This window comes from Impatiens glandulifera, chromosome 1 (genome assembly GCF_907164915.1).
Source record: "Impatiens glandulifera chromosome 1, dImpGla2.1, whole genome shotgun sequence".
Taxonomy (NCBI): Eukaryota; Viridiplantae; Streptophyta; class Magnoliopsida; order Ericales; family Balsaminaceae; genus Impatiens; species Impatiens glandulifera.
The window spans coordinates 7646586-7655947 of NC_061862.1; the positions used below are offsets into that span (position 1 = coordinate 7646586).

At 31.9% G+C, this 9362-nt stretch overlaps 1 long non-coding RNA gene across 1 annotated transcript; it reads right to left on the bottom strand.

Moving 5' to 3' along the window:
- Positions 1-4851: 4851 nt before the first annotated feature.
- LOC124918977 lies at positions 4852-6122 on the bottom strand. Its single transcript, XR_007097545.1, has 3 exons — positions 6089-6122; positions 5803-5950; positions 4852-4948 (listed from the first exon to the last, which is right to left on the bottom strand). It is a non-coding gene; the product is annotated as an uncharacterized LOC124918977 (long non-coding RNA).
- Between the last annotated feature and the right edge of the window lie 3240 nt (positions 6123-9362).

Genomic DNA, 9362 nt, shown 5'->3' on the forward strand with positions numbered 1-9362 from the left:
CCGGACAACAAAATATATTAATTATATTATTTTTATGACAAAAGAAACTAAACAAGAGATATTGCATAAATAAAGTATCCTCAACCTTAATAATTTAATCATTTAATACTTAATATTTTTTAAGTCCAAAATCACAATTTAAGTGATATTGCCTTGTAATAAACAAAGATAATAAGTATAAATGAATTATTCTGAAATACAGTGAGTTAAATCATTTGATATTTAATACATTTCACAAATTTAAAATCTCAATATTATAAAACAACTTAATTAAGTGATGTTGTCTCATAATTTTCAAAATATTTTTTTGTGTTTAATATCGGACAGCAAAATAGGCTTAACAAATTAATTATGAAAAAAGTAGATAAATTATTTTGAGAATATGAATAAATGAAATGAAGTATTCTCAAACATAATGTTTCTTAAATTGAAAGTTTAATTATATTTCTCAAGTCACAATAAAAATCTCATACAACTAACATTAGTAAAATGCCCCCAATTCCTTTTGAACTTTTCTTTGTGGTTTTATCCATAAGGGTCAACTAGTCTGAGAATATGCATAAATGAAATGAAGTATTATCAAACATAATTTTCTTTAATTGAAAATTTGATTATATTTCTCAAGTAAAAAATCGAAAGCCACGAAAATCTCATAACTAGACAATTAACATTAGTAAAATGCCCCAATTCCTTTTCAATTTTTCTTTGTGGTTTTATCCATAAGAGTCAACTAGTTTGAGAATATGCATAAATGAAATGAAGTATTCTGAAACATAGTTTTTCTTAAATTGCAAGTTTAATTATATTTTTCGAGTCACAAATAGAAAGGCACGAAAATCTCATAACTAGACAACTAACATTAGTAGAATGCCCCAATTTCTTTTGAACTTTTTCTTTGTGGTTTTATCTATAAGGGTCAACTAGTCTGAGAATATGCATAAATAATATGAAGTTTCTCAACCATAGTATTCCTTTAATTTCAAACTTGATTATATTTCTCAAGTCACCAATCGAAAGCCACGAAAATCTCATAACTAGACAATTAACATTAGTAAAATGTCCCAATTTCTTTTGAACTTTTCTTTGTGGTTTTATCCATAAGGGTCAACTATTATGAGAATATGCATAAATGAAATGAAGTATTCTCAAACATGATGTTTCTTTAATTATAAAATTGATTATATTTCTCAAATCACAAGTAAAAAGCCACGAAAATATCATAACTAGACAACTAACATTAGTAAAATGCCCCAATTCCTTTTGAACTTTTCTTTGTAGTTTTATCCATAAATGTCAACAAAATAGACTTGTCAAATTATTTTTAAAAGACTTAAACAACTAGGTAAAAGAATATAAATAAATGAAGTATTCTCAAACACAATTTTCAATCATTTGATACTTCATCACAAAATCAAATACTATCAAGTCAACTTTTAAAGTTATATCGCCCCATGTTTTTTGAAATGATGTTTTCGTGTCTGTCCTTGCAAAGAACAACAAAATATATTTATAAAATTAATTTTCAAAAAGATATACCAACCAGTCAAGAAAATAGGTAGAAATGAAGTATTCTCTAACATAATACACTTCTATCATTTGAAACTGAATACTTCTCTAAAGTTCAAAATCAGAAGGCATGAAAATACCAATCACTATAAACCAACATTAGTAAGTTATATTGTTTCCATTTTTTTTGAAGTTTTTTTGTGATTCTATAAGGACAATAAAATATTTTTAACAAATTATATTAAAGATTAAAACAACTAAGAACGAGAATATGCAGAAATGATGTATTCTCAACCATAGTGTTATAATTCTATAAAACAAAGTCAAAATACTATAGAGCCAACCTTAATTAAGTGATATCACCCCATTTCCCATATTATTAGAAATATTCTTTGTGTTTGTAATTGCAATAAAAAACAACCAATTAAGTATATAATATTACTTTTTGAAAAGAATAGATCAACTATTTAAGAGAATATGCAGAAATTAAGTATTCTCTAACATAATACTTCTGTAATTTAAAATCTAATACCTCTAAGTCCAAAATTTCAAGCCATACAAATATCAATCACTACAAAACCAACATTTATAAGTGCGGTTTCATTCTATTTGAGATTTTGTGTTTCTATACATGCGGGGTAACAAAATAGGTTTATCAAATTATTTTTAAGACTAAACAACTAAGAGAATAGACAAAAATAAAGTATTCTCAATAGCAGTGTTTTAATAATTTGATACCAAATAATTATTATTTTATCATTATATACTAATACTTTATTAATTCATTTACCAAAAAAAATCTATACATTCTCAAAATCACCACCAATCATATTTGTTAAATAACCTGAATCCAAACAAGGCCTAATCAATTAATAAATTAAATATTTTCTAAAATGCCTAAGAAATGGTTTTATTAGTATTTTTAAAGATATTTTTATACATAGTTCTAATATGGAAGAACAACCAAGGCATATTGAGGATGTTTTAAACGTTCTAAAAAACAGTCTATTGGTAAGCGATCAAATGCTTATTAGGATTAAAGAAGTAGGAATATATAGGTCATTTCTTAGGCATCAAAGTTTTCATGGGCAGGGTATTATCAAAGATTCGTATGCAACTCAAAAAGGGTATATCTAAATGGACAGAAAATGCAGAGACGGCATTTAAAACTTTAAAAGAGGCTCTAACCACCACTCCAATTTTATTATTACCTGATTTTTCAGGTTGATCTCAAAATAGAAACAAATGCCAACATTTAGTCAATCTGCATCAAGAAACAACAGTTGAAAATCAAATTGACATGTTAAATAAAAATTCAAGAACATCAACATCTAACCGAATCCAAAATTTTGTCACAAGACCGTAGCACTACAACAAGATAATGTGAAATTCAACTTGAAGACATCAATGTAGTCACCATTTTTGACAAATCTAACATAAAAATTGAATCAAGAAACATACATGTCAACAAAATCAAGGAAGAACTCAAAGGAGCGTCATCATCGACTTCAGCACGAAAAGAGAACGTAGATGGAGATGAAATATTTTGCCGATCAGATGTATATATAACAAACAAACAACTATAACAAAAGATAGAAGTTTAAATTAGTAGGACTACAAACAACATGAAGTTTATTTTAAAGAATCCTATAATTGATCTAGACAAATTTGATAGAACTAATTCGATAGGGTTAGGAGGGCGAACTAATTTTTCAAAAATTTCACAATTCGATAGTGACAAGGTGATATATGCTATATATTTTTTACGGGCCGAGCTGGAACATGGGTTATTAATTATTTGATGGACCACATGGTTTCGACGTAGAGGGATGTATTCACGAATGAAGTTCTATTAATGTTTCAACCAATAACTCTATACTAAAAATTTTAGGGCAACTCAAAAAAAGGAAAGATCTTATTTTGATTGATAGTGGGAGTACTCATTCGTTTATAGACGAAGGAAATGCACGCCAATTGGGTTGGGTTTTAACCTACGAAAATATAATCCGTTAGTATTTACCATTGCAGATGAAGGTTCTTTATATAGGATCGTGCAAAGGAAAATTAATTTACACTTGAGGTATGGACACTCAAATTACTGCAACATAGTTTAGGGTTGATTGAATGAGAAAGATTAAACAAGTAAGCTGGAAGTATCCAAAGCAATGAATGAAGACAAGGATCAATGATTTAAAAATAGGTTTATACGGGATTAAGGATAAGAGAACTTTCAATTTGATGAGTGTGAGTCAGTGAGATAAAAACTATTAAGTAAGGATTGGGTTGTTTCGTAGGACAATTATACCACATAGAAATTAAGAAATCTTCATAAAATAGAACAAACCAATCATAAAAGGATAATTAGACTTGTCCATTCAAAAGTTAATTGAAAAGTACCTCACTGTTTTCATTTAACCAAACCAGCTGCCTGCCTGTCTCCAATTCAAAAAAACTTTTCAATTCAAAAAACTGATCATTCTAATAATCTCAAACGATTCCACCAAATCTGAGACTATACCTTTATCCCTATTCAAAAAAGGCTTCAGTAGCAGAGATGAAGAGGGTTGGGTTTATAAGAAACAACACAAGTTTATTTGTTTATCCGATTATCCTTGTTAAGAATAAGGATGGAACATGGATATTTTGTGTAGAGTACATACAACAAAATGAAATCACAATCAAGGATAAGTACCTTATATCTGTAGTGGACGAGTTACTGGATGAGCTCTATGAACCAACGATTTTCATCAACCTCGACATATGTGCGGATTATCATCAAATAAGGGTTAGAGAAGAGGACATCCACAAGATTATTTTCAGAACTCATTCTAGACTGTATGAATTTAAGAGTAATGACATTCAGATTATCAAATTCAACTGCAACATTCTAAGTATTAATAATTGAAATATTTTCGAGTATGGCCAAGGAAATGTATTATTAGTATATTTTTTTTATGATATTCTTATATACAGTTCTAATATGGAACTACATCTAAGGTATTTTGAGAAAATTATGAAAATTCTTAAAAAACAGTATAATGGTAAGCGATTAAAATGCTTATTTGGATTAAAGAAGTAGGAATATCTAGGTCATTTCTTGGGCATCAAAGCATTAAGAGGCTTTCTTGGGCAGGGTATTATCGAAGATTCGTATGCAACTTGGAACTATTAACAAACCATTACACGGTTTTACTCAAGAATGGTATGTTTAAATGGACTGAAGATGTAGAGAAGACATTTAAAACTTGAAAAAGGCCCAAACCACCACTCCGGTATTAGTATTACCTGATTTTTCGATGATCTCAAAGTACAAATAAATGTCAGCATTGACGCAGTATTGATGTAGAAAAGAATAGATGCCAAAATTGGCGCAGTATTGATGTAGAAAAGAATACCCATCGCGTATCTGAGCAAATCACTTGCTAAGACACATTATGATTCTCTACATATGAGAAGAAACTGTTAGCAATATTAATGGCATTATTTAAGTAATGAAATTACCTTTATGGTAAGCATTTTCATTATCATGATAAAAAGTTTGAAGTTTCTGATAGAGAAAAATATCACTACAGTCCGACAACAAACATGGTTATCAGAGTTATTTGGATTGAACTATACCATAATGTACAATAGGGGAATGACAAACGTTGTGACCCGGGAAGGTACTTGAAGTCAGTAATGCATATGCACAAGAAACTGTAAGCAGTATTAATGTCAGATTCTAAGTGAAGAAATTACCTTTATGGTAGGAATTTTCATTTTAATAACCAACTGTCATTATAAGAGTAGTGTAAATAGTAGGCAAATATGATGTAATAATTTCTAATTTCTTCCTAATGGAATGAGGTTCAGCCCCCCTCCGTTCTTATTATCAATCTATCTCGTTTATATTTATTATCTTCTATCATAATTCTCCCTCCTTGCTAATTCTGGTTACTATTAAAGATTTTGTTTAGTTTGTGCCCTCTTTGTAGATCGGGACACAACAACAAACTTAGTAGAATATACAAGAACAGTCGCATCAGTTTGGCCAAGTGAAGTAGAAGGATCGTACAAAGAGATGAAGAAATACAAAAGTTTATAATACTACTCGCATCTCAACCAAATAAATGTCTATTCTACAAGTAATAAGACAATATCATCAAATATAAAAACATGATCAAATAAGGGAAGTTGTGAGAATAAATTTTAACCATTCTTTATATATAAGATTATATTGTTGCTCGTATGAGAAATTAGGGTTTGTCTGAGACATTAATTATTATAAATGTAATGAGATGAGAAGAACTGACCGACCTGAGGATGATGTGGAAGGAACGGTCGTCAGGTGGTGGATTTCACTCTCCGATCACACTTCTCCTCTTAACTGGCGCAAAGCTCCGACCGATCGAGAAGAGAGACGCGGAGGATTCGGTGGTGGAGGAGTGTATTGATACTTTTAATTCTGAATGGTAACATAATAAAGAAAACAAAAAGTTGAACATAAAGACTGTTTTGATAAAGAAACCATTTTCTGTAGTGAGAATACAAAAGCAAGGCATAAATCTATCTGAAAATTGACTAGTAAATAAAGGGTATGAACCTGAATTGGGGTATGAACCTGAATTGGACTTTTTTTGTGTGTGTAATCTTCATACTGGGTGGCAGATGTATCTTCCTTCATTGTTGCCCTTTTGCTTGGCTGATAGTACATCAAACCCAGACTGCAACTATGAACAATGCATTCATAGGTTCTCTTAGCGCATCAACAGGATATGAATATGAAAAAGATACATTTGTCATTTTGGTAAAAAATAAGAAACAAAACATTCTTAATTGAAGAAGAACATTATACTACAATTTGGTGATATTGATGCAGAAACTAATTCTTATACTAAATGAAAAATCTCGATCATATCCAAAAAATAATATCAGCTTGCCCAAAAAAAACCCTTAAACCAAATAATGTTTTGAGGTGCAATTGGGCGAATCTTCATCCATTTTCCGTCAAGAAAGAGTTTCATTGATCAACTAATTAAAGAAACATGATTATTGATTGACTCAAATACATTGATTGATCAAACAGGGTAAGAAAGTTTGGGAAATTAGGGTATTTCTAAGCATTAATTATTAGAAATGAAATGAGATGAGAAGAACTGACCGACCTGAGGATGATGTGGAAGGAACGGTCGTCGGGTGGTGGATTTCACTCTTCGATCACACTTCTCCTCTTAACTAGCGCAAAGCTCCGACCGACCGAGAAGAGAGACGCGGAGGATTCGGTGGTGGAGGAGTGTATTGATACTTTTAATTTTGAATGGTAACATAATAAAGAAAACAAAAAGTTGAACATAAAGACTAGTTTTGATAAAGAAACCACTTTCAGTAGTGAGAATACAAAAGCAAGGCATAAATCTATATGAAAATTGACTAGTAAGGGTATGAACTTGAATTGGACTTTTTTCGTGTAATCTTCATACTGGGTGGCAGATGTTTATTCCTCTTATTGTTGCGCTTTTGCTGGGCTGATAATACATCAAACCCATACTGCAACTATGAATAGTGCACTCATAGGTTCCCTTAGCGCAACAGCATGATATGAAAATGAAAAAGATACATTTGTAATTTTGGTTAAAAATTAGAAACAAAACATTCTCAAATGAAGCAGAACATTATACTACAATTTGGGGATATTGATGTAGAAACTAATTCTTATACCAAATGAAAAATCTCGATCATATCCAAAAAATAATATCAGCTTGCCCAAAAAAAAACCCTTAAACCAAATAATGTTTTGAGGTGCAATGGGGAGAACCTTCATCCATATTCCGTCAAGAAAGAGTTTCATTGATCAACTAATTAAAGAAACATGATTATTGATTGACTCTAATACATTGATTGATCAAACAGGGTAAAAAAGTTTGGAAAATTAGGGTTTGTCTGAGCCGTTAATTATTAGAAATGAAATGAGATGAGAAGAACTGACCTACCTGAGGATGATGTGGAAGGAACGGTCTTCGGGTGGTGGATTTCACTCTCCGATCACACTTCTCCTCTTAACTGGCGCAAAGCTCCAACCGATCGAGAAGAGAGACGCGGAGGATTCGGTGGTGGAGGAGTGTATTTATACTTTTAATTCTGAATGGTAACATAATAAAGAAAACAAAAAGTTGAACATAAAGACTGTTTTGATAAAGAAACCATTTTCAGTAGTGAGAATACAAAAGCAAGGCATAAATCTATCTGAAAATTGATTAGTAAATAAAGGGTATGAACCTGAATTGGACTTTTTTTGTGTAATTTCATACTGGGTGGCAATGTATATTCCTCCATTGTTGCCCTTTTGCTTGGCTGATAGTACATCAAACCCAGACTGCAACTATGAACAATGCACTCATAGGTTCTCTTAGCGCATCAACAGGATATGAATATGAAAAAGATACATTTGTCATTTTGGTAAAAAATCAGAAACAAAACATTCTCAATTGAAGCAGAACATTATACTACAATTTGGTGATATTGGTGCAGAAACTAATTCTTATACCAAATGAAAAATCTCGATCATATCCAAAAAATAATATCAGCTTGCCCCAAAAAAAACCCTTAAACCAAATAATGTTTTGAGGTGCAATTGGGTGAACCTTCATCCATTTTCCGTCAAGAAAGAGTTTCATTGATCAACTAATTAAAGAAACATGATTATTGATTGACTCGAATACATTGAATGATCAAACAATGTAAGAAAGTTTGGAAAATTAGGGTTTGTCTGAGCCATTAATTATTAGAAATGATATGAGATGAGAAGAACTGACCGACCTGAGGATGAATAAAGGTAGGTTTGTTTCAGGTTGAAGCAACACACACACGGGATGAATAAATGTAGGTTTAGATAAAGTCGGTTTGGAGTTTAGTAGGTCGGTTAAACTAATGTAGATCGATTAGGGCGAGCGGTACAGGTCGGTTAGTGTGAGTTTGGTTAGAATGTAGAGCCGACAGAAAGTAAAGAACATGACAGAATTTTATGGATGTTCGGAGATAAAACTCCTACGTCACCCCTTCTTCTCGAAACTGCGAGAAGGAGATTCACTAAGGAATACACAAACATAATATCTGATCGAGACTTATTTGCTGCTCGATAAACACTTGTACAATTCTCACCGAAATTGTAATATCACTTCAAATACACACTTTTAAACCTTGAATCTTGTAGAGAGATAAACTTGTAATAACTCTTAGAACTTGTAGTTGGTGGAACTGTTAAATGCTGGAACTAGTAACTGCATTTACTCCTCTTCAGCTCCTTCTTTTATCGGTGAAATGTGCCAACGGTCACATTTCTTCTTCTTGAATATTATTGGTTGAGCAGAGGTTCAGTGTTTCAGACCTGGCGGTTTAGGCTTCCAATGCGTAGGTCAAACCGGCTAGGTTTGTCTTTTACTTAATGTAGCAACTGTCGGTTGGACAGTTGCCTGCACCTAGAAGGTTGCGCCTCTGACTTATCCCATAATAGAAAGATCTCTTCAGGCGGTCTTCTGCAGCCTGCAGAGTATCCTCAGACTTGTATGGATATGACAATGTTATAGTCTGTTCCTTTGGTATCATCTTCTGCAGATACTCAAAGTATCTGTTTGCACCGATTTGTAGATTGTACTTAGTCTGATAATCTTGGTTTCTTTCTCTAAGTAGCTTCTTCATCGATTTTCCAGTTTGATGCATTTCGGTTTAGGATGTCTACCAGTTGTTTAGGTTGACCGGATGACTTCAGGTTTTTCATAACTTCAGGTTAACCGGATGACTTCCGGTTTTGGATACACCTTTTGCCTTGTCTTCTAACCGGTCTTGTTTTCCTGATCGGTTGGATTACTTGACCGGTTGGA